Source organism: Macaca fascicularis, chromosome 7 (assembly GCF_037993035.2).
Source record: "Macaca fascicularis isolate 582-1 chromosome 7, T2T-MFA8v1.1".
In the NCBI taxonomy this organism is placed as follows: Eukaryota; Metazoa; Chordata; class Mammalia; order Primates; family Cercopithecidae; genus Macaca; species Macaca fascicularis.
Window position 1 is genome coordinate 123,091,703 of NC_088381.1, and position 26,439 is coordinate 123,118,141.

Consider the following 26,439-nt stretch of genomic DNA (forward strand, 5'->3'; position numbering starts at 1 on the left):
CACTTTTGAGATTTCCTGGCTCTGCTCTCCTTATTTACTTTTTATCTGGATCTCCTTTTTTTTGTTGTTGTTGAGATGGAGTTTCACTCTTGTTGCCCAGGCTGGAGTGCAATGGCATGATCTCGGCTCACTGCAACCTCTGCCTCCCGGGTTCAAGCAATTCTCTTGCTTCAGCCTCCCGAGTAGCTGGGATTACAGCCATGCACCACCATACCTGGCTAATTTTGTATTTTTAGTAGAGACAGGGTTTCTCCATATTGGTCAGGCTGGTCTCGAACTCCCGACCTCAGGTGATCCACCCGCCTCGGCCTCCCAAAGTGCTGGGATTACAGGTGTGAGCCACTGCGCCCGGCCTGGATCTCCTTTTTATGTGTTGTCCCTATCTTGATCGATTTTGATCACACACCCAGCAGTTTCTTTCCGAGCTGTGTCCTGGAAGTGAGATTTGGACAGATAGTATTGGAAATTCAGAGGGGCTAGAATGTCTAGAATGTCCCCACCCCTTTAGGTCTTACTGGGTTTCCTTGTGCTCATCTGCAATTAAAATGGGCAAAACCCCTTCCAGTTTCAGTTGCCACTCACGGATCGATCCATTGTGCTTTCCAGTGAATGCCTGTTGCTCTTTGGAATCTCCTGTTCTCAGTCTATCAAATGTCCCATGGGCTCCCTTTCCTGTCTGTTACATACACTGCGCCATCATGCAGGCCCTGTGCTTGATGGTGATGTGTCCCCATATGCTTGTATTCTGTGGTTTGGGGAAATGCCTTGCCATCTTCTTTTGCTGTAAATGTGACCCGTGAGTTTTAATTTTGTTGTCTAGTTTCTCTGTTTATATGTAGGGGTTGGAGAAGATCCAAAACCATGCTCTCACTGTCACGTTTCTAGAAGCCCTATAACTTTCAGGGAACTGAAATTTAATATATTTTATATGATACATTATGCTTTTAAAAAATAATTCTTCTAAAGTAATTTCAATCTTACAGAAAATTGCAAGAATAATTTGGAGACTTCTTTGTATCCTTTACTTAGGTTTCCTAATCAATTGTTAACATTTTACCACATTATCTTTTTCTCTCTCATTTTGTATATAAAACATATAAAAGTCCAGTAAAATCATTATAATCAGTAAATTAAAATTGATACAATACTAACATCGAAGCTGCAAACTGCATTCAAATTTCACTGATTGTCTCCATAATGTGCTTTATAATCACCCTTTCCTTTCTGACCCAGGAACCAATAGAAGATCATGTGTTGAATTTAATTGCTATGTCTCTTTAACCTCCTTCAACTTGGAGATTCCTCAGTTTTTCCATGTCTTTCATGTTGACAGTTTAAAAGAGAACAGGCAATTAATTTGTAGACTGTCCTTACACTTGAGTTTGCCTTAAGTTTCTCATGGTTAGATTCAGGTTATTTGTTGGTAGTGGGTTTTTGTGGAGACGTACCACAGAAGTGATGCTATGTTCTTCTCAATGCGGCATCAGAAGGCAACAATGTAATTTGTTCTGTTTCTATCAGTGTTGACTTTTATCACTTGGTTAAGATGGTGTCTGCCGAATTTCTTCACTGTAAAATTAATTAAGTGTTTTGTACTTACTAGGTTAAAAGTTATGAATAAGTATTTTGTGGAGAGCTACTTTTTTTTTTTTAAGTTCAAACTCATTTCCCTTTTATTAAAGTCCAAGTTACCATTACATGGCTTGGTACTTAATAAAGGAAAACTTTTTCAAATAAGGTAATATGTTATCATCAGTATTTCCAGGTAACTGTTTACACTCAAGTAGCAATATCAATAAATCCTTGGGAAGCCATGGAGTTTACATTTTGTCAAGGCCCAGTTCCTCCGGAGTGGAGATTCCGAGTTCATTTAAAGTTGATCTAAGTTCCTGGATGACATAGGGGTAGATTTCCTTATGAGGTCCTGCTTTGTCCTAAACGACCTCTAGGATGCGAACTGCACTAGCAAAATCGTTTAACCGTCTGCATGGCCACAAAGCAACATCAATGATTTTGGGCTCTGGAACCAGATCATGGCTAACAAGTGTGTTGTTCATCCCTTTATGCAATTCCCAGGCATCTATATCTGGCTTGTTGGTGTATGTTACCCAGCGAGCATCAAACTCCTCATTTGTCTCGTGTGACCCATGGGAATAGCAGTGAACTGACTGGATAGCCGCAGCGGGGCCGGGGGTTGGGGCAGAATGCAGGAGGCCTCGAGGGCCGGCCCGGGCGGTTGCGGTCACCGCGCAGCGGCGGAGAGCGGCGCCAGCATGACGGCGATGGTGGCGCGCAGGCTGAGGATGGAGAGAAACCGGTGTGAGTTCGCGGGTTGCTCCGCATTTGGTGGGGGCCGGCGAGAGCTACTTTTTATGTTATATAAATATCGCGTTCTTCATCACATTCCCCAGTCCCCACTCCCCCACTGGCTTTAGCATCCATTATTGGTTTTTTCCTAAATCAATTATTACTATAATGGTTGACAAATGATGCTATTCTAATCCCATTATTCTTTCTACATTTATTAGTTGGCTTTCTATTATAAGGTAAAGTTTTCCTTGGCCTAGCACAGTGGCTCATGCCTGTAATTCCAGCACTTTGGGAGGCAAAGGCAGGTGCACTTGAGGCCAGGAGTTCGAAACTAGCCTGGTCAACATAGTGAGACCTCATCTCTACAAAAGAAAAAAAAAAAAAATCAAAAGATTAGCCCGGCATGGTGGTGCATACCTGTAGCATCACCTACAGGGGAGGCTGAGGAATGAGAATCACTTGAACTCAGGAGTTTGAGGTTGCAGTGAGCCATGCTTGTGCCACTGCACTCCAGCCTGGGTGACGGGGTAAGATTGTCTCTTAAAAAAAAAAAAAAAAAAAAAAAAAAAAAGCTTTTCCTTCTCCCTTGTTTACCTATTTTATTCAATGGATAATCTGTTGCTATCATTTATTTTGATATTCAAATTGTTCCAGATTTAGCTAATGGAAGCCCTTCAAACTAGGACTTCTTCTTCTAACATGTCCTCATCATTCTTTGACTGCTTTCCTACTTTCGTGATAAACAAGATGTTCCAGGAACATTTTGTACTGTCCTTGTTCCAGTCCTAAAATCAACCATTTCTTCAAGGATTTCTGGATTCTGTTAGTGGAGAATGGTATTCAGAAGCCTCCATCTGGGTGCTGGGTGTGATCATTGCTACTAGGAGATCACTGCTTCCAGGTTTAGTCTTCTCCCTTTCTGAACTGTTAATTCCCTTTTGTGACAGAGAAAAACCCAGCTCTCATCTCAATACGCTCACTTAATTAATCTACCTGTATGTAACCAATCTCCTGACCTTATGGCTGCCTTGCAGACCAAGATATTACTTTGCAGTGAGGCCATTGTGTAGTAGAAATGAGGCTAGCCCCTTTGCTCTTCCCACTATAACTTGTAAATGCACTACACAAAGCCAGTGAGATCCTTTTCTAAACTAATTCCTATTCTTTATGCAAAAGAGAGTACGTGTAAAATTTGGGACTCCATTTATTGAATTTATTATAATTTTGTGAAATTTATTTTGCTATAAAAATGAATGTATAAATATTATAATATTAGAATCAAAATTTATTTTTAATCTGAAGTTTCTGGCTTTGCGTTCATGAGTTTGTTATGATACAATGAGAATATTTGCTCAACTGCTTTTTGGATACACAATTTAACAAATGAGACCTGACCAGTAGGGGAAGAAATAGTGAGAATTTAAAAAAAAATTAACTACAAGTTCAATATGTTTTTAAAAAGTGATTTTAAAAGATAACAAGTCTCATATCACTTTTAATCAATGTTTTCTAAAATATTTACTACATCATTGTAAGCTTTGTTATTACTAATAATAACTGTGATCTGTCTGAGCATTATTGCTTACAAAGCACCTAACAAATATTATCTCAATCTTTTCCCAGCTCTGTAGAGTAGATGATGTTATCTCCATTTTACAGACAGATCATATACTTATTGAGGCTATGCAACTTGTTAAAGATTGCCCAACTGTTAGGTGGCAGAAACGGTATATAAACAGAGTTATTTTAACTTACCATTTATTCTTCCCTTTTCATTATTTCATTCCTCTGAATTGGGAATTGTCTTTTTTTCTTTTTCTTTTTCTTTTTTTTTTGAGATGGAGTCTCGCTCTGCCAGGCTGGAGTGCAGTGGTGAGATCTTGGCTCACTGCAAGCTCCACCTCCCGGGTTCATGCCGTTCTCCTGCCTCAGCCTCCCGAGTAGCTGGGACTACAGGTGCCTGCCACCATGCCCGGCTAATTTTTTTGTATTTTTTTTAGTAGAGACGGGGTTTCACTGTGTTAGCCAGGATGGTCTTTATCTCCTGACCTTGTGATCCGCCCACCTCGGCCTCCCAAACTGCTGGGATTACAGGTATGAGCCACCGCGCCCGGCCTGAATTGGGAATTTTCTCTCATCTTGCCTGTCCTGTTTGACAGATTATAAATGAATAACTACTCTCCATGTAATTTACTAATTTTGTCACCTAGGCTTAGATCAATCAACTCTAATAGGTTCATTTATTCAAGTTCCCGAAAGTGCCTATTGTCCCCCAGTATTTATTTCCCCTGCGTTCTAATAGAATGTTTAGCCAGACAAATGGCCACCTCAGAAAAAAGTTCATTTCCGGCTGGGAGCAGTGGCTCACACCTGTAATCCCAGCACTTTGGGAGGCCGAGGTAGGCGAATCACTTGAAGTCAGGAGTTCAAGAACAGCCTGGCCAACATGGTGAAACCCTGTCTCTACTAAAAATACAAAAATTAGCCAGGTGGTAGTGGTGTACACCTGTAATCCCATCTACTTGGGAGGCTGAGGCAGGAGAATCACTTGAACCTAGGAGACAGAGGTTGCAGTAAGCTGAAATCGCGCCACCATACTCCAGCCTGGGCGACAGAATGAGACTCCGTCTCAAAAAAAAAAAAAAAAGAAAAGAAAAAAGAAAAAAGTTCATTTCCTAGCCTACTTGTTAGGTGGGTATGGCCATGTGATAAGGGTAGTGATGCTAACAGCTCCTAGGAACCTTCCTTCAAATGTGCCCCGTACTTCTTTTTTGTCACTTCTTCCATCCTGTTTCCTGGAGCAGAAATCCTGCCTTGTATAATGAGAATTAGGGCTCTACCCCAAGAATGTCATCAGGGTGGTGAGCTAGAAGGAGACCCCTGGGTCCAAATAACTTTATGGGGCAGAGCTACCATATCTATCGGGACTGCAAAATTCCAGACTTCAGAAAACTCAAAAGCCACTCGATGTTTTTGTTTAAGAGCATGTCGCTTTGTCACCCAGGCTGGAGAGCAGTGGCTATTCACAGGCACAATCTTAGAACTTTGCAGCCTCCACCTCCCAAGAGATCTCACCTAAGCCTCCCAAGTAGCTGGAACCACAAGTGCAGGCCACCATGCCCAGCTAAGCCACTGATATTTTGACTTGGCCAATCACAACCTAATGTATACATTCAGTATCTATCTGCAGATCCTACCTAACCAGTCCCAAAGTTGAGTGAGACTGACCATTCACCCCACATCCAGAGGCAGGCCCTGATTGCTTTAGGGCCCCTCAGGGTGATTTCAATGTAGGGCATAGGACCATAGTGGTTGGTTCAGTAATGAGTGCATAAGTCAGTCAGCTTACAGCCTTCCCCTGGCCCCAGTGGCTGGTTCCCTAAGACACGAATCATGGGAGGTTTGGGAGAGGTGCCCTTTCTTAGGGAAGGATGTAGCCCAGGTGTAAACATGGAGGCACATAGCTTTAGAGAAATCAGGCTGAGGATGTGACTGGCTGGTGGAGGAAGGTAGAAATGAAAGAATTGTGGATGTTTTCCTTCAGATTCGACCAACCCTAAAACCTGCCTGACTTGTGGTCTTTTCAGAGAATGAGCCAACAATCATCCAGTTATATTGTTTAAGCTAATTTGAATTGAGTTTTCTGTTCATTGTATTCAAGGTCATATAACTGATATACCTTCCAGTGTCTTCAGGATTACATCAATGTTTAATAATGTAGATTGACATTTTTAGGGTAGTGTTTCTTGATATTTTTTTGACCAGTTTGAACACAACTGTAATGGATTCCTATTTTATTCAGTATGTGATCACCTTTTGCTATTGTATGTGTGTGTGTATGTGTGTGTGGTCTCACTCTGTCACCCAGGCTGGAGTGCAGTGGTGCAATCATGGCTCACTGCAATCTTGACCTCCTAGACTCAAGGGCCCATCTCAGCCTCCCAAGTAGCTGGGACTACAGGCATGTGCCACTATATCTGGCTAATTTTTTAAATAATTTTTTGTAGAGATGGGGTCTCACTGTGTGGTCTAGGCTGGTCTTGAACTCCTGGGCTCAAGTGATCCCCCTGCCTTGGCCTCCCAAAGTGCTGGAATTTACAGGTGTGAGCCACCACACCCAGTCTTATTTATTTTCATGTTCAAATTTCCCCAATTTAACACAACTTTTTTCACACAGTTTGTCCCGTTGCTTTATTCTCTGATTTTATTTTTCAAACCTTGAAGGATGGTTTTGTAAAGGCTGCAATGGATGTGTTAAAATTCCAATGTGAAGCTTACCCTTTCTGGAAAATCACTCCTTGGTTTTCTTATGCTGTCTCATTTCTCTACTGCCTCGTTTCTCTACCTCTTCCTTTGCCCATTTTTCAAATTGTTTCTGTACTGACTCCCTTCACAAATCTGTTTTCTTCTCCAGCTCCTGAAAAGTGCTAGTTTTTTGGTTTTGTTTTTTACATCTTATTTTTAAAATTCATTTTAAAAAATCTTGTATATTCTTCCAATGAAAAAATTATTTCTTTAATTGACAAATTAAAATTGTATATATTTATGGTGTACATTGTGATGTTTTGAAATATGTATACATTGTGGAATGGCTAAATTGGGCTAATTAATACATGCATTACCTCATGCACATCATTCTCTTGTGGTAAGAACTCTGAAAATCTACTTTCTTAGCAATATTCAATTATGGAATAGAGTATGATTAATTATAGTCACTGTGCTCTACAGTAGATTCCCCAAACGTTTTCACCTTGCAATTGAAAGTTTGTGTCCTCTGACCAACATCTCCCCATTTCCCTCCCCAGCTCTGGCAATCATCAGTCTACACTCTTGCTTCTCAGTGTTCCAATTTTTTAGAATCCACATATGAATGAGATCATGTGGTATTTCTTTTTGTGCCTGGCTTATTTCACTTAATATAATGTCCTCCAGGTAAATCCATGCTGTTGCAAATGACAAAGCTTAGTTCTTGACCCACAGATTTAATGTGAAATCTTTCTCAGAGGTGTCACTTACTCATAACTTCAGATAATCACCTTTGCAATTGTCTCCAATCCTCACTGTGTTTCAGGCCTCGATTTCCAACTCCACTAGGAGGCACGGTAGCCATCTAAAGGCAGTATACCTCAAACTGAAATCTTTCATCCTAAACTATTAATAGCTGTCTGCAAGTTTTTCTATTCTTACCAAGCATGCCTTTCTTTCAGTCTCTCAATTTTAAAACTTTGAGGTCATTCTTATCTTCTACTTTTCCTTTTCTACCACATTTAGTCCATAAGCAAAGTGTTGTTTCTTCTATAAAGTTTTCAAGGACCACTACTAGGGCATAGCCCTTCACAATCTCACATCTGAATAAGTGTGTTTATTTTTTAACTTGTCATTTTCTCTACCCTTACAACTCAATTTATATGTGAATTATGAAAAACTGCCCTGCTTTAAAGACTCCTCAAAACTCTTATCCTAGCACTTAAGGCCCCCAAATTGGTTCTTTACTTGGCTCTCCAAACCCATCTCCCCCTACTTGTTTACATCAACTGGACAAAGTGGTGTACCAATTTCTTCCCAAATGCTACATTTGCCTATCTTCTTCTTCTTCTTTTTTTTTTTTTTTCTTTTGAGACGGAGTCTTGCTCTGTCGTCCAGGCTGGGGTGCAGTGGCCGGATCTCAGCTCACTGCAAGCTCCGCCTCCCAGGTTTAGGCCATTCTCCTGCCTCAGCCTCCCGAGTAGCTGGGACTACAGGCGCCCGCCACCTCACCTGGCTAGTTTTTTATATTTTTTAGTAGAGACGGGGTTTCACCGTGTTAGCCAGGATGGTCTCGATCTCCTGACCTCGTGATCCGCCCTTCTCGGCCTCCCAAAGTGCTGGGATTACAGGCTTGAGCCACCGCACCTGGCCATTTGCCCATCTTCTTTGTTCCATCATTCTGAAATGCCCTCTGTCTTCTTACATGTTTAATCTTATCTCTTTTTCAGTTATTATTATTTTTTGAGACAAGGTCTCATGTCTTGCTCTGTCGCCCAGGCTGGGGTACAGTGGTGTGATCTCAGCTCATTATAACCTCTGCCTCCCAGGCTCAAGCCGTCTTTCCACCTCAGCCTCTTGAGTAGGCTGGGACAACAGGACTGTGCCTTGCTAATTTTCATGCCTGGCTAATTTTTGTATTTTTTGTAGAAATGGAATTTCACCATGTTGCTCAGGCCGGTCTCAAACTCCTGAACTCAAGTGATCTGCCCATCCCAACCTCCCAAAGTGCTGGAATTACAGGTGTGAACCACCACACCCAGACTAATTTTATCTCTTTTTCAAAGCTCAAGTCAGTTTCTTTGTTTTCCCTTTGGCTTTTTGTTTTCTTTTTTGAGACAGAGTCTCACTGCCACGCCCAGGCTGGAGCACAATGGCGTCATCTGGCTCACTGCAACATCTGCTTCCCGGGTTCAAGCGATTCTCCTGCCTCAGCCTCCCAAATAGCTGGGATTACAGGTACACACCACCATGCCCAGCTAATTTTTAAATTTTTAGTAGAGGCAGCGTTTCACCACATTGGCAAGGCTGATCTCAAACTCCTGACCTTGTGATCCGCCTGCCTCAGCCTCCCAAAGTGCTGGGATTATAGGCATGAGCCACTGCACCCAGCCTCAAAGAAATAGTTCCTAAGGTGGTAAGATGGAGGTCCGATCTCCACTTTTTCCCTTTCTCTTCCTAGAGTCAACCTAATCGAAGACACCCAGCCATCTAGCACACCTTCCAGCAAATGCAGAAAACACCTACAGGATGTTTAATCTTACCTGTTAAAACAGTCTGATTATTTCATAGACACCACAACCTGAGGGCAGACCACCAAGGCCTCTTTTTTCTCCTTCTACCTTGAGCTTCCAGTATTGGAAACCCCAACCCCATCTGGAAAAACCAGACTGGATCCAAAGACTGACAGTCAGCCCCAGGAGCAGTGGGTCCCTGGAGTCAAGAGAAAGAGAGATTAAAGAGAGAGAGAGAGGAGGGAAGGGAGAGAGAGAGAGACAGAGAGAGGGAGAGAGAGAGACAGAGACTACAGGAGAGGAGGCTTTTCTGTGAAGGGGATGGGAGAAGGAGAGGCTGAGACCTGGCCCCAGTGAGAGAATCTGAGGGAGTAGAAACTGCTAGAAGAAACAGAGGAATCACTCCTGTATCTCCAGTGCTAGAAGCAAAAGGCTGTTTTGTACATTCTTTCAGACTGTGTGAACTTGCCCTCCTGGGTAAGGTCAGGTAGTAAGACTACTTGGGGACAAGTACAGAATTATTCCCTCCTTTTTGGAATATGAATGCAATGTACTAGTCAGGGTGCTGGCTAGAAATAGATGACACATTTACTGGGTTTCACTGAAGAATTTAATAAAGGGACTGTTTTCAGAGGGGTGGGCAGGATTGAGGGACCCATCAAAGGCTAGTAAAGCACCCAGGGATTAAATATATTACCACCACAGGCCTGAAGAGACAAGGGAAAGGCACAGTATCACCATAGACTGGGCAGTCAGAACCGTGGAAAAGAGACAACCTGGCAGTAGCTGTGGCCACAGAGGGTGGTAGGAAACCAATTGCTCTTTCCCTCTTCCCATTACCAGGAGTAGTGCTTCTCTTTGGCCATTCCCAACAAGAAGCCACAGAATAAGGGAGGGCAGTGCATACAGTCCTTGGAAATCATCCTTGTAAGATACAGAGGAGGGCAGAGGAAAGGCAGATTATGGATCTGTGGTGAGAGGATAAACCCAGCATATATAATGCACCACAGTTATAACAGTGATTGTTCTCTACTCTGAATCCCGTAGCACTTATTGCTAAAACCCTCATTTCAATTTTCAACGACCATCTCCTGCGTGCTTCCCAAAAGTACTAGATGCTTGGGCATGATACACAAATTAACCACACATGGCCCCTTTAGGAGCTCAAATCTGGTGGGCCACCTTTGGACACAGAATTTGCTGCTTTATATTGTGTTTTGTCTTTTCTATGGGTGCGGTGGGTGGGTTGGATTTTTATAGATGAAAAGAGCAGAGATGTTTTCAAGTCTGATGTGATGGGAGTTCTACATCAGGCTCCACACAAAATTAGAATCTCAGTCCAGATACTGTGGCAAATGTACTGACACCATAACAGGTTTTGTAACTATCGCATCTGACTCAGATGACGGTGTCGCTCTGCTTCCTACTTTTGTCTGACTCCCATTCTTGTAACCTGACTTTCTCTGCCTGCTCACTGCTGACCCTCTTTGTATGTCTCACTTTCAGATTCCCTGAAAGAGGATGAAATTGGGCCAGTTTATCCTTCTCTGTTCTTACTGGGCAGAGTGCTTCTACAAGCCATTTTAAGTGGCAATGCTTTGCTTTATGTCCGGTCTATAGATGAGCAGCTTTGTCCTGAGTAGCCAGATCACGAGACAAATACGGCAACTGTCATGAACATCTGTCATTTGCAGCTGCCCGAAATCTTCCAAATAGTCTCTCCTCGTTATCACAGTTCCTCAGTAGAAATCCTGCCTTCTCAATGTGGAACCCCAAACTCCCTTTCCGAGATTTCCTTCTTGTCAGGGTGCATACGAGTGACGTAGATTCTGCTAACTAGATTCAAGCATTTGTTTCAAGATGGAGTTACATGGGGAAGGAGGGAGAGTACAGGGCCTGCATTTTGCAGGTGCAGATCCTGGCAAAGATGGTGTGGTTCTGGAGCTGGTGAAGTGAACCATAGAAACAAAAGAAGCAATGGACATTCACATCTGCACTTACTCTATATCCCAGTTCTAGATAACTTTTTGTTTCCCTGAGGATGAGGACTTCATGGAGAGAAAAGGCTGTCAAAATAGTTGCTGACATCCTGCAGCCAGAGAAAATGTTTCAAAATACAGATTGGATCATTACCCTCCAAAGGTTTTCTTGTGCCTCTGCTATAGCTGAGGGAAGACAAGAGTGAGCTCTCCTGTTGTTCTAGGAAGAGGATGAGAGACAGGTAAGGCAGGTCCTAGTGCATAGTTAGGGGCAGCCTACATCAGCTGACTCCCAGCTGACCCAGAGATACATTGAGCTTGCCCTGCCCAGCCCACATCAGCTGACCCCCTGCTGACCCCAAAACACATGAGCAAGTCCAGCTGAGATTAGAAGAGCTGCCCAGTTTAGCCCAGATCAGCTGACCCCCAGGTAACCCTGGGACATATGAGCAAGGCCAGCTGAGGTCAGCAAACCTACTCATCCCTACCCAGTTAAAATCAACCAATCCCCAGCTGAGCCACAGTTTCATTGTTAAGATAGAGCTACTCATTGAACTGGACCAGTCCTGGCTCCAGGACTGGAGACTGTGGCACTTTTCAGGTGCTACATTGAAAAGATACTCAGGTGGCCCAATACTCTTGCCTTTGTGAGAGAGAGGAGATCCCTCCAGCACTCAATACCCCCTCAGATTATTATTTTGAATAGTAGCAACCTGAAGGGCTTTTGTGTCATCAAACATTTCACTACCACATGCAGGAATCATGCAAGAATAATTATTTCCTTGATCACAGTTGGACTCCACATTCTAGAAACATGAAGACTTTGAAAGTACCACTTGCTTCCTCCTTGGCTTTTTTTTTTTTGAGATGGGATCTTGCTCTGTCGCCCAGGTTGGAGTGCAGTGGCGAGATCTTGGCTAACTGCAACCTCCGCCTCCTGGGTTCAAGCAATTCTCCTGCCTCAGTCTCCTGAGTAGCAGGGATTACAGGCATGCACCACCACGCCCAGCTAATTTTTTTTTGTATATTTAGTAGAGGTGGAGTCTCGCTCCGTTGCCCAGGTTGGAGTGCAGTGGCGAGATCTTGCCTCACTGCAACCTCTGCCTCCCGGGTTCAAGCAATTCTCCGGCCCAGCCTCCCGAGTAGCTGGGATTACAGGCTTGCACCACCACGCCCAGCTAATTTTTTTTTGTATTTTTAGTAGAGATGGGGTTTCACCATATTGGCCAGGCTGGTCTCAAACTCCTGACCTTGTGAGCCGCCCTCCTCGGCCTCCCAAAGTGCTGGGATTATAGGCATGAGCCACCGCGCCCGGCCTCGTCCTTAGCTTTTTAATGTTAAAAGTAGTGAAGTAAGTTGAAATCATTTGTATGACTCCTCCAGTAAATTGGCCCATTCACATTCAAAGGCTAGACAAAAATCAAGGAGGGAGCTGAGAATGGGGAGTTTTCTTTGACCTTTGTGCAGAATAAAGCCCTCATGGCCTTGGAATGAAATATGAACTCAGGGAAGGAGAAGCTTTTGGCCAGCATTTTATGGGCTTCCCTCCCCTGCTTCCACTGAGGTCTGTGCCTGTTGCCAGCTGCTGGTTTGGTTCTAGGTGCAATGCTCGCTGGTGCTCTCTGCATCTGATGTGGCTGGCAGTGTCCTGGCAACCTGAGGGATTCAGAGTGATAATGATGATGCTCTGTGTCACACCTGTCCTAGGGATACTGTGCCAGGTGGTGGCGGCATAACCAGGTGCCTCATCCCAGGCCCACGTCCTCATGGATTGCTGTGGAAAATGGTGGTATTCATAGTCATATTTCTAATTATTAAAAGTCTACTTTATGCAAGTAGAGACAAATGACTGGCCACTTTTGCCCTTCTGGAGAAAGACATTAAATATTTTACAATTTTAACCTCATTCAGAAGAATTTTTAAAAGGCTACTATGGCTGGGCGCGTTAGCTCCCAGGTGGCTCACACCTGTAATCCCAGCACATTGGGAGGCTGAGGTGGCGGGTCACCTGAGGTCAGGAGTTCGAGACCAGCCTGGCCAGCATGGTGAAACCTCATCTCTACTAAAAATACAAAAATTAGCCAGGCATGGTGGTGGGTGCCTGTAATTTCACCTACTTGGGAGACTGAGACAGGAGAATTGCTTGAACCCGGGAGGTGGACGTTGCAGTGAGCCAAGATTGTACCACTGCACTCCAGCCTGGGTGACAGAGACTGTCTAAAAAAAAAAAAAAAAAGGAAAGAAAAGGCTAAATACTGTATGATTTCAAGTATCTGACATTCTAGAAAATGCAAAATTATGGAGATGGTAAAAAGATGAGTGGTTACCAGGGACTGGGGGACGGGGTGTGAATAGTCAGGGCACAGAGGAATTTTAGGGCAGTGAGACTATTCTGTACAATACTGCAACAGTGGATACATTCCATTAAACATTTTTCAAAACCCAAAGAATATATAACACCAAGAGTGAGACCTAATGTAAACGATGGACCTTGGGTGATAATGATGTATCAATGTAGGTTCATCAGTTGTAACAAATGTATCGCTGTAGTGTGGGATCTTGATCGTGATCGAGGTTGTGCATATGTGGGAATGGGGATATATGGGAACTCTCTGTGCTTTCTGCTTAATTTTGCTGTGAACCTAAAAACTGCACTAAAAAATAAGGTCATTATTTTCTTTTAACCTGAAACTTACACTAAAGTTGCAAGTGCAGTACAGAACCTTTTTTTTTTTTAGACAGAGTCTCTCTCTGTTGCCCAGGCTGGAGTACAGTAGCCCGATCTCTGCTCACTGCAAGCTCCGCCTCCTGGGTTCAAGCGATTTTCCTGCCTCAGCCTCCTGAGTAGCTGGGACTACAGGCGCCTGCCGCCATACCCGGCTAATTTGTATTTTTAGTAGAGATGGAGTTTCACTGTGTTAGCCAGGATGGTCTTGATCTTCTGACCTTGTGATCCGCTTACCTCGGCCTCCCAAAGTGCTGGGATTACAGGCGTGAGCCACCGCGCCTGGCCAGAAACCTTTTTTAAAAAAATATTGGCTGGGTGCAGTGGCTCATGCCTGTAATCCCAGCACTTTGGGAGGCTGAGGCAGGCGGATCACAAGGTCAGAAGATCAAGACCATCCTGGCTAACACAGTGAAACTCCATCTCTACTAAAAATACAAAAATTAGCTGGGTATGGTGGCACACACCTGTAATCCCAGCTACTCGGGAGGCTGAGACAGGAGAATCCCTTGAGCCTGGGAGGCGGAAGTTTCAGTGAGCCGAGATTGCATCACTGCAGTCCAGCCTGGGTGACAGAGCAAGACTCTGTCTCAAAAACAAATCAAACAAAAAAAACAAAAAACATAATCTTAAACTGTTTGGGAGTAATCACTATTTGTGATGCCCTATCACCCACCCCCAGATATTTTCAGGAGTTTACGTAGAACACTCTCTTATTTAATCACACAAAAAAATCAGGGAATTAACATTGGTAATTAGTGGTATCTAATCCTGAAACCTCATTAAATTTCATCAGTGGTCCCAGTAATAAGGCAAAATAAAGAATCCACTTCAAGAAGAAGAAGAAAAAAAAAAAAGGAATTGAGAGACCTTGAATAATTTTAACGGAAGTCACATTTGAGAACAAATGATCAAAAACAGAAAAACTGGAGACCATTAATAAAGAGCTGGAAATTTTCAACTCTTTTCTTGGGCTCAAAATAAAGAGTTTGAGAAAAGGACTGATAGAAGAGAAATCTGAACATTTAAAACAAGTTGAGGTATGATTGATTTAAAAGAAAGATTCAGTCTTTAGAAGATGCATCAAAACACATACAACTTTAAGTAGCTGCAACCAAAACATTTTTCAAAATACATGACAAGAATGAAAACAAATTGGCCGGGCTCGGTGGCTCAAGCCTGTAATCCCAGCACTTTGGGAGGCCGAGACGGGCGGATCATGAGGTCAGGAGATCGAAACCATCCTGGCTAACACGGTGAAACCCCGTCTCTATTAAGAAATACAAAAAACTAGCCGGGCTAGGTGGCGGGCGCCTGTAGTCCCAGCTACTCGGGAGGCTGAGGCCGGAGAATGGCGTGAACCCGGGAGGCGGAGCTTGCAGTGAGCTGAGATCCGGCCACTGCACTCCAGCCTGGGCGACAGAGCGAGACTCCGTCTCAAAAAAAAAAAAAAAGAATGAAAACAAATTCAGAAGCACTAAAAGATGCTTTGGATGAAAATTCTGGTTTTCAAGAAAACATAAAGGGCTGGACGTGGTGGCGTCCATTGTTAACAGTGTAATCCCATAATCCCAGCACTTTGAGAGGCTGAGGCGGGAGGATCACTTCAGCCCAGCAGTTCGAGACCAACCTGGCCAACATAGCAAAACCCCATCTCTACTAAAAAAAAAAAAAAAAAAAAAAATACAAAAAATTAGCCAAGCCTGGTGGCGCACGCCTGTAATCCCAGCTACTTGGGAGGCTGAGGCAGAAGAATGACTTAAACTTGGGAGGCGGAGGTTGCAGTGAGCCAAGATTGCACCACTGCACTCCAGCCTGGGTGACAGAGCTGGACTCTGTCTCAAACAAAACAAAAAAAAAGGAAACATAAAGCGAAAAGTGGAATGGGAGTATAAATTACCTCATCTAACAGAAAAAAAAGTTAGAAACTCTAAATTGCACATGGGACAAGGCTTTTTGTTTGTGTTTGAGACACGGTCTTGCTCTGTTGCACAGGCTCGAGTGCAATGGCGCAATCTTAGCTCACTGCAGCCTCGACTTCCCCAGTTCAAGTGATCCTCCCACTTAAGCCTCCCAAGTAGCTGGGACTACAGCTGTGTACCAACACGCCCGGCTCATTTTTTAATTTTTTGTAGAGACATGGTCTCCCTATGTTGCCCAGGCTGGTGTACGAACTCCTGGGCTCAAGTGATCCTCCTGCCTCAGCCTCCCAAAGTGCTGGGATTACAGGCATGAGCCACTGCTCCCAGCCACAAGGGACAAGCTCTAAATGATAAAAGCAAGCCTCTGGGTGAACATGTGCTAAAAGTGGGAGATTAGGCTGCCATTCTTGAAGAAGCGAGCCTAGATGATGGGAACTTACATTTGGATATAATGAAGATAAACCAGAAGGAGCTTGAATAAATGGATTGGTACTGATAAGTTAATTATTTAAAACCTCTTGAAAAAAAGAAACAAATGTCACTAACTGACAGAAGGTAAATTAACTGACACACTTAAAGATAATCTTAAAAGTCTCCAAATGAGTACAGGTCATTGCAGGAAACAAACAAACAAAAACCAACAGCAACAACAAAACAGGAAGGGAGAGGCCAAAGCTTTGGCAGAAACTTTAAGTTCTTTCAGAAATGCTTCAAGGAAAAAAATGAATTTTCACTGAAAAAACAATTCAGAGAAAGTTTGCGCTATAACTACAGAGAAGAATCTTTTGAAAGCAGATGTAAAGATCAGTCATGCATGTAAAGAGCTGAACACCTATAAAATAGAAACCAAATTCTTTCAGAAAAATTTGAAAAAAAAGCTGGCTATTATCAAAGCTATCTTATTACCTATAAAAGAAAGGCTTATGATAATGAGCTGGGAGCTGTGTTGGTTGAGAGAAACCCTGATAATTTAAGAGGAGAAAATGCATGCATTCGGATGTCTGGAAAAGAATCCTTGTATTCCAAATGGAATATTTGGCAGAGGCCCAAGAGGATCACTAGGGAATCCTCTGGATGACCAGATCCCCAGGGAAAAAGGAACATTCAACTGTACTGTCATGGAGATCCAGGGCTCCGCGTCTTGTATGAATCATATGCTGCCTTCGTTGGGTCAGGATCCCAGAGAAAGGCTCCCTTCATCAGGAGGCCAACTCCATCTCAACGTGGATCTTCTACAGGAGCAAGAGAGACCTTGTCTTAGTGTCCTTCACACTAACAGATACTTGGGATCTTCTTTTGGCTCACCTTCCTACCTGACCCAGGAGTCACTGGTTCCAGTTGATTCTTCTCTTATCTTCCTGTCAGGGGTGAGATGTTATAGAGGGGACAGAAAAGCCCCAGGACACACTACGTTGCCTTTCCATCCCTTACTGTAACTTCATCATCAAAAGCTCCTAACTGTGGTGGAGCTAGCACTCAGGTGCTAGTGAGAGCAGATTGTACGCATCTCTTCCCAGCTTCACATTAGTAGCTTGAAACTGGCCACGATGAGAATATTTACACCATGAAATAGGCAAACGTGATAGAAATCAAGCTTCCCTGCATAGCCCACCCCCCTCCCCAAAACCAGCACTTTGGCCAGCAGTCCCTGTCCCTTTGGCAGTAATTCTTCATTATTCATCAAAATCATGCATGCCGGGGCTCCTCCTCCCAGAGATTCTAATTCAGTTGCTCTGGGGCTGTCACTATGCATTGTACTTTTCCAAAGCTCCCTAGGTGATTCTAAAGTGCAACTAAGATTGTAAACCACTGCCTGTAAATGCTTTCAATGAGCCTTTGATCTGTTTGTTGTAGAAGAGGCCTTTAGATGTTACCTTAACATTTCTTTAAGGAAAAATAAATCTACCTTGAGTTCTAAGTTGCCATCTACTCCCCTGAGGCAAGTAAAGACCAGCATGGGAAAAGGTTGTAGAATGCCTTGCACAGAACCCAGGGTGTTCTAAGCTAGCAAAAGCCCTCTGAGTGTACTTTGCTGTTACTAGCTCTCCTTCTCATCAGGTACCCAATATTATCCCAGAATGATTTCTTTATGTTGGGTGGAGCTTTTGACATAGGTCTCTGGCACTAGCTCCTTTAAAATAAGTGCTGCCTTTTCTTTTTTTTTAACAAGACTTTTATACTTTTTAGGCAAAAGTAAAAGGCTTTAATAATTATTCAGCTTTTTGTTTAGAGCCTGCTGAGGCTTCATTAGCCCTAACAATATATTTGCAATTTATTTTGCATGAAGCATATGGATCAAGAATTTGGGCATGTGATGCAGTGTGACCATAGACTTTGCCGTATCTCCATAAAGACAAGGCTGGGATCCTGTGCATTTCTCCTTATGTATTTCTTGGCTCCCTGGGCCCTCCACTGTGCTTGGTCATTGAATGGTACTGTTTTGTAACAGGTTAGCCACGAATCTCTTTGTTTTGTGTACACACTCTGAGAAGGATACAGGCAGGAGCCAGGGAAATAATGGGTAGAAGAGGGCAGTTCCCTGGCAAAGGCCCCACCCCCAAGCCTGGAAACCCATGGCCTTAAATGAAAACAGGCATTCCTCTTTTCGTGCCCAAATGTTGCCTTTTGGCCTGCCACGCCCCCCATCCTGTCCCCATATAAATCGCAAACCCCAGGCTCCATGGGCAGATGAACAGAAGAGCAGAGGAATAAAAGAGTGACATGGCACGGAAGAAAAGGAGAGAAGAGAAGAAGCGTTTAAACATCGAGAGAGTTTGGCTGGGGATGGTTGGATAGGAGATAAGCCGCGGGATGGCTGAACTCCAGGGGAAGATCATCTTCCCACTGCATCCTCTTTCCAGCTCTCCATTCGTTCTGCTGAGAGCCACTTCCATCTGGCAATAAAATCCCCCGCATTTACCATCCCTCGATTTGTCCATGCGACCTGATTATTCCTGGATGCCAGACAAGAACTCAGGTACCAAGAAGGCATTGAGCTGGTTAACACTTAAGCTGTCTGTGGATGGCAGAGTTAAAAGAGCACTGTAACATGCCCACTGGGGCTTCAGGAGTTGCAGGCACCCATCCCTAGATGCTACCATGGGGCTGGAGCCCAAAAGTGCTCACCCCAGCTCCTGCACCTGCCTGTCTGCGTGCTCCCCCTCCCATAAGGACCCACACCCCTGTCGCACATCCCATGAGGGAGGTCACGGAACTCCTCTTTCAAGAGTATGGAACCAACTAGAAAAGAAACTGACAGAAGGATGATTTAGGGGTAAAAGGAGAACTTTGATATCTGTCTCATTGCCATTTCCATGTGTGCTCTTCCCAGCATTACAGAAGCATTTGCCTGCCCCTAGACTTCAAATTCCACGTGTCTTATAAATGCCTAGGATCTGTTATTGTCTTCTCAGTGGAAAAATAGAGCAGTTATGCCCATAAATAGTAGTAGAAATAATAGCTTCACTTTTTCCACTTAACAAAGAATTATGTTTTATATAGTAAGGCTTTTAAACATTTAGCTAATAGTGTCTATGTTTCATAAATGTTTTGGGATAAGAACAGAAAATAAGAATGAATCTAAGGTTTTTTTTTGTTTCATTTCAATATTACCCAGAGGTAATTAATAAGTTTATTGGTTTTCTTCTCAAAGGTATTCATATCACAACTTCTAAATTTTTCAAGTGAAAAATCTGCACTTAATTGTTACTTTTATGAAATATATCTAAGATGCAAAAAAGGTCAGAGTAATTTTACAAACATCCACAGATTCACCATATTTTGTTCACATATTTTCTTTCTTAAATATGATGTTATGGATAAAATTGAAGCTCTTTTGTGCTCCATTCCAATTCTTTCCCCCTTCCTTTCTCCCCAGGGGTAACTATTATTCTGAAGTTGTTTTGGATATTTTTTACGCATGTCTTTAAGCTTTTATTGCAATTGTAGCTGTCCGTAAGCAATACCAAGTATTGTTGTGTGTGTGTGTGTGTGATTTGTATGTTTTTAAGATTTGTATAAATGGTAGCATACTGTGTATGTTGTTTTGCAATTTGCTTTTATCACATGAACAAAATGTTTTCTGGCCCTTTCTCTATTTTTTACCCCAGTGAATAGGGGAAAATAATATACAGGAAAGAAATAGTTTGCATTCTCTTAAGTATTTGAAAACAGCTTTTAAAAAAGAATTAGGTACTTCTGAGTCTGACTCTGGATTTAGATTTTACTGACAGTTCCATAAGACTGACAGGGAATCAAATAAAAGGGTACTCGGACTGGACTAAAATGTTGTCAGGTTTTTTACTTTGATCTCTATTGCTAAAAAAAAAAAAAAATTGTCAGATTCAATTGTCACTTAGATGAATATTAAATTGTGTTTTTATTTATTTATTTATTTTGAAACAGGGTCTCACTCTGTCACCTAGGCTAAAGTGCAGTGGCATGAACATGGCTCACTGCAGCCTCAGCCTTCTGGGCTCAAGTGATCCTCCCACCTCAGCCTCCCAAGTGACTGGGAACACAGGTACATGACCTCATGCCTGGCTAATTTTTTTTTTTTTTTTTAGACAGAATCTCGTTCTGTCACCCAGGCTGCATTGCAGCTCACTGCAGCCTTGGCCTCCCAGGCTCAAGTGACCCACCCACTTCAGCCTCCCTAGTAGCTGAGACTATAGGCACGTGCCACTATGCCTGGCTAAGTTTTGAATTTTTTGTAGAGATGGGATTTCGCTGTGTTGCCCAGGCTGGTCTGCAACTCCTGGGCTCAGGAAGTCCTCTCCCTCAGCCTTCCAAGTAGCTCAGGGTGTGCTAACATGCCCCACTACTTTAAAAAAAGTTTTTGTAGGCCGGGTGCGGTGGCTCACGCCTGTAATCCCAGCACTTTGGGAGGCCGAGGTGGGCGGATCATGAGGTCAGGAGATCAAGACCATCCTGGCTAACATGGTGAAACCCTGTCTCTACTAAAAATATGGAACATTAGCTAGGCGTGGCGGTGGGTACCTGTAGTCTCAGCTACTCGGGAGGCTGAGTCAAGAGAATGGTGTGAACTTGGGAGGCAGAGCTTGCAGTGAGCCAAGATCGCACCACTGCACTCCAGCTTGGGCAACAGAGTGAGACTGTCTCAAAAAAAAAAATTTTTTTTTTAGAGACAGGATCTTGCTATGTTGTCCAGACTGGTCTCAAACTCCTGGCCTACAGTGATCTTCCTGCCTTGGCCTTCTAAAGCATTGGGATTACAGGCATGAGCCACTGTGCCTGGACTCAGATTCATATAATTTATCTTTGACAACAATGTGCAAATTTTAGTCTCATCCATGATAATAAGGTTCAATCTGCCAACATTTGAAATCAAACTCCCTGAAAAGAACATGTAAGTCATCTTACCCTCGAAAAGGCACCAAGAAAAATGTCAGCCTTTGGAAAGGCCAGTAAGATTCATTCCAGCACATTCAGGTAATGAAGACTAGTTAACGATTCAGGAAAGGATCCCAAAGCTATGGCCTTTAGGGAGGGTCATACTCTTTAATTTTGTTCCATTTATGTAAAATCGACAAATGTGGCAATTTAAATATCACTGCACTTAATGAAGAAGTATTTTTATCTCTGAATAGTGTGATGTAGTAAATGAAATTGTTCTCATTGATTATTCATCCACTCACTGATTCAATAAATCAGTAGCGTATGCCCTTAAAGAGCTCACGGAGGGAAAGGGGTAGCTCTATGCATAAATTACATTAAAGTGTTTTAAATGAAATAGCAAACATGGAAACAAAGTATACCACACGATCATAGATCTTGGGAATAACTAATTTGTTTAGAGAGGTAGGGAAGAAGTCACGGGGAATGACATTGCAGTAAGTGGATAGGAACATGTTGATGTGGGTCACAGTGCTTGTGTCTTCTCTGGGCGGCTTGACAGCCACCCAGGAGAAGCACAAGGGTGGAATTAAAAGAGGCGATGAATACCAGCTTTACTCATTTTATACTTTGTATGGGCTCTTGAAAGAAGGATGGCTCAGCCGATAATTTTGGAGCTTGAAAAACTCCATGTTTCTTTTTTTTTCCTGTGATGTTCCAACTGGGCTTTTATTTATCAGAACACAATTTCCTCCTTAAAGCAGGAAATTAAGAATTAGATGTGCCGGCTGGCCGCAGTGGCTCATGCCTGTAATCCCAATACTTTGGGGGGCCGAGGCAGGCAGATCACAAGGTCAAGGGGTTTGAGACCAGCCTGGTCAACATAGTGAAAGCCCGTCTCTACTAAAAATACAAAAATTAGCCAGGCATGGCGGTGCATGCCTGTAGTCCCAGCTGCTCAGGAGGCTGAGGCAGAAGAATCGCTTGAACCCGGGGGGTGGAGGTTGTGGTGAGCCGAGATTATGCCACTGCACTCCAGCCTGGGCAACAGAGTGAGACTCTGTCTCAAAAACAAAAACAAAAACAACAACAACAACAACAACCAGATTTCGATGTGCCAACACACAGAATCACGCAGATGTGAAAACATATTTAGGGTATTTTTTTAGAAGGATTTAATGAACTTCAAAATGGAGCTAGTGACCACACTGTTTTTTTTAGAAACAGGGTATCAGTCTGTCACCCAAGCTTGAGTGCAGTGGCACAATTGTAGCTCACTGCAGCTCCGAACTCCTGGGTACAAGCAATCCTCCAACCTCAGCCTCCCAAGTGTCTGGGTCTATAGGCACATACCACCATGCCCAGCTAACTTTTTCTATTTTTTGTAGAGACGGGATCTCCTTATGTTGCCCAGGCTGGTCTTGAACTCCTGGGCTCAAGCAGTCCTTCCTGCTAGACCTCCCAAAGTGCTGGGATTACAGGCATAAGCGCCGGTGCTCAGCCATTACCACACATATTAGCATTTTTCAGAGTACAGAACTCTAGAGTTTTGCCAGTACTGAAAAATGTAAAAAAGAAAATGCATGCATCCATGCAAAAGCAGCCCCTGAGTAGCAAGGAATGGAGGAAAGAGTTGAGAAAGGGAGAGGATTCAGATCTACACTCCACACGCAGAGACCAGAGGGATATCATGCGCAGATCAACAGGAGTCTTCTTGGCTAGTGATGACTATAGATGTCAAGCCTATTGGAAAGAAAGTAAAAATATATGGGAGATATGGTAGGGACAGAGGCAGGAGAGAGAAAGAAATACAGAAAGCTAGAAAAGTGCAGCAATAGTAAAAGTAACAGATGGCAGAAACCACAGGAGCAATGGGGCATTAAGGAGCATAAAATCTGGGTGTGAAAATGTCAGCTCCAAGATAAGCAAACCAGAATAGATCTGAACCAGGAGGAGCAATGAGATGCTCACAACTTCAGTAATTTTCTAAGGTCGTCTTTATGCTACTTTGAAGGTACACTTTGGCTTTGCTGAGGGGAGGGACATCAAGAGAAAGGACAAAAAGACTCAACTGACTTTAGTGATACATGTAGGCATTACTGTTCAGAGTGAGTCTTGCTGAAGGCACACAAAAATACATATAGCTCAGCAGTCTTAAGAAGGGCCAAGGCATGAGTTGCTGTGAAAGGTCAGTGGGATTCTCTGTCAGTGACAGTGAACTGTAATACAGTGGCATGATCGAGCCTATATAATGGTACATTTTTTAAAAAGCCAAATTGACTGGGCACAGTGGCTCACACCTGTAATCCCAGAACTTTTGTGAGGCAGAGGCGGGTGGATCATCAGGTCAGGAGTTCAAGACCAGCCTGGCCAAGATGGTGAAACCCCATCTTTATTAAAACTACAAAAATTAGCCAGGCGTGGTAGCAGGCACCTGTAATCCTAGCTACTTGGGAGGCTGAGGCAGGAGAATCGCTTGAACCCGGGCAGCAGAGGTTGCAGTGAGCCAAGATCATGCCGCTGCACTCCAACCTGGGTGACAGACAAAAAAAGAAAAAAAAATGCCAACTCGCCATAAACTTTTCCAAGGAAAGTATCTGATGGCACCCCTATTCAGGTTCAATACTAATTAACAAAACAAATGCTTTTTTTTGGTAAGGAAATGTTGATATCCAAGCCCTGTGCTTTTTGAAAAGTTGTCTTTGGTATTTCAAAGTAAGACTTGGCAATAAAAGCATAGTTATGCCTGATAAGAAAATGTCAGCAAACCCTAAAACTGCAGAATAAGTTGCTGGGGTTTTTTTTGTTGTTGTTCAAAGAACTCAATGCTGAGCAAAATCTATCCACAGGACCATTTTTAGCAGGCTGATGTAACTAGGTTATTTTAACCAGGCAGCTCCTCCTTTGCTGTAGCAGGTGCCTGTGAATTAGGTGTGCTAGAAGAATAAGGACAGGCTGGCTGGTCTTATGCTAATGCTGCAGGCTCCCTCAAATTAAATTTCAATGACTGGAAAATGTCATTTTCTTGAAGATTTCAAAATGTCACATGAGTGCCTACTCATTTACTTAAATAACACAGACTTATGTATTAATAGATAGACTGTTTCCCCCACTGATTTTATCAACTTCTGGTATCATTAGTTTAAGATCATTCTGGAAGCACAGCAAAGCAAAATTATTTTATCGCTGGACAACTGTAGAGCTTGTCTCCAAAGGAGGTTAGTGTCTTTCCTCCCACATTTTATTTTCTCTCCCACATATCAAATAAAAATATAAAATGTATATCAGGATATTTTCAGCTATAATTTTTCTTTTTTTTTTTTTTGAGATGGAGTCTGGCTCTGTCGCCCAGGCTGGAGTGCAGTGGCCGGATCTCAGCTCACTGCAAGCTCCGCCTCCCGGGTTTACGCCATTCTCCTGCCTCAGCCTCCCGAGTAGCTGGGACTACAGGCGCCCGCCACCTCGCCCGGCTAGTTTTTTTTAATATTTTTTAGTACAGACGGGGTTTCACCGTGTTCGCCAGGATGGTCTTGATCTCCTGACCTCGTGATCCGCCCGTCTCGGCCTCCCAAAGTGCTGGGATTACAGGCTTGAGCCACCGCGCCCGGCCACACCAGCTATAATATTTTTTAAAGCCCTGTACATGACTTAAATAGCAATGGAATTTATTATCTCATATAACAAGAAGTCTCAAAGATTGGTTAAAGCAGAGGTGCACTGATGTCCTCAGCCTCAGGTAACTTCCATCCTTCCTCTTTGCCATCCTCCTGTTTCTCCAGCTAACTCCTCTCATGGTTCCAGGATGACAGCCATAGTTCTAGACACCACATTGCAGACACAATGGCATCTAGCAGCAGATAAGAGACGGTTTATTGCATGTTTCTCTTTTTCTCATTGTGGGTAAATATGATTTTATTTAAGAAAGTAATGCATTTCAACAGAAAATGAATGTCTCTTTTTAGGAATGAGAGAGGATTTTTTTCAGAAGTACCTCAGCCAACTTCCCATTGCATTTTATTGGCTAGAATTACCTCACACTCCCGTAAGACTATTATGTGAGTTGAATCAGTCACTGACAGGGAGATTAGGACCACACTGATTACCCTAGAGCAGGTTCTCTCAACCTTGGCACTGCTGACATTTTTGGTGGGATAACTCGTTGTCATAGAAGCTGTTCTGTGCATTATAGGATATTGAGCAGTAGCAGCCCTGGTCTCTCCCTTCTAGATGCAGAGCGTGCTTCCTCTCAAGTAGTGACAACTGGAAATGTCTCCAGACACATTGCTGATGTCCTCTGGGAGGCAAAATCAATCACTCCATGAGAACCATTAGCTGAGGTCGATCATTATTCACACAATGGTTCTGGGCCCACCTCCCCAGAAGCACAGATAGGGTAGCAGATCAGGATTCTGTTAACAAGCAAGAAAAGGGGAAATTGCTGTTCAGTCGGCAGCCAGAGGGCAGTGACTCCCACACCCCCACCATTTTCTTTCTTGCTATTTTCAACAAACAGACCAGGGGCTTATTAAAAATATAAAATATTTTAACATTAAGTTATTTGGCATTACCTAATGAATACTAGTCATTATCTAAATGCCAACTGGTTATGCAAATATCCGGTAATCAATGGGTGATCTTGGTAATTAAATCACAGATAATTTGTGTTGAAGCATCAAAATCATAACTGGCTGGTTGGCTAGGTTCTGTAGGGTTCAGAGGTTTCTACTTTTGGTCACATATTTGCAGCAATGACTTAGATTTTGCCTTTATTCAGGTCCTATTTTTAATGTACAAGTCTCTCTACTCATGTTACTTTTATTAGTCATCCACTGTAACATTTGTGGCCTGGATTAAATATTTTAGGAAAAGAAAATATAAATATTTTTATTAATTCAACAGATATTCATTGGGTGCCTATTATGTGCCAGGTAGGAGGCACTGTAAAGGAAAACAAGGCTGAAATACTACACAGGATGGTCAGGGAAGGCTTTCCGAGGGGATGACATTTTAGCTGAGACAAGTTGGGAGAATAAAGAGAGTTGATAAAAGGAACATGTCTGATTATGCTGGGCCACAGTAAAGGGTTCTGATTTTATTCTAAGGGCGGGGAGAAGAATCAAAGGGCTTGAAGATTGTGTGTGTGTGTGTGTGTGTGTGTGTGTGTGTGTATGTGTGTGTGTGTGATGAGCTACTTCCCTTTGCCTGTTATATTTTTGTAGTTGAAGTGCAGCTGGGTTTAATTCCTTCTGTGCTATTATAATTAGTGGGATATGCAAACCTGCGTTCTCCTTTTGTGATTTTTTTTTGCCTTCTATTTCTTAAGGCAATGTTACTCTTTTGGCTTCTAGTCTCCTATGCACAGCTCTTCCATCTCCTGGTTCTTTAAAAGG

General features: G+C 43.0%; 1 pseudogene; it reads right to left on the reverse strand.

Moving 5' to 3' along the window:
- Positions 1–1,636: 1,636 nt before the first annotated feature.
- Positions 1,637–18,633, reverse strand: LOC102123322 (cytochrome c oxidase subunit 5A, mitochondrial-like; annotated as a pseudogene).
- Between the last annotated feature and the right edge of the window lie 7,806 nt (positions 18,634–26,439).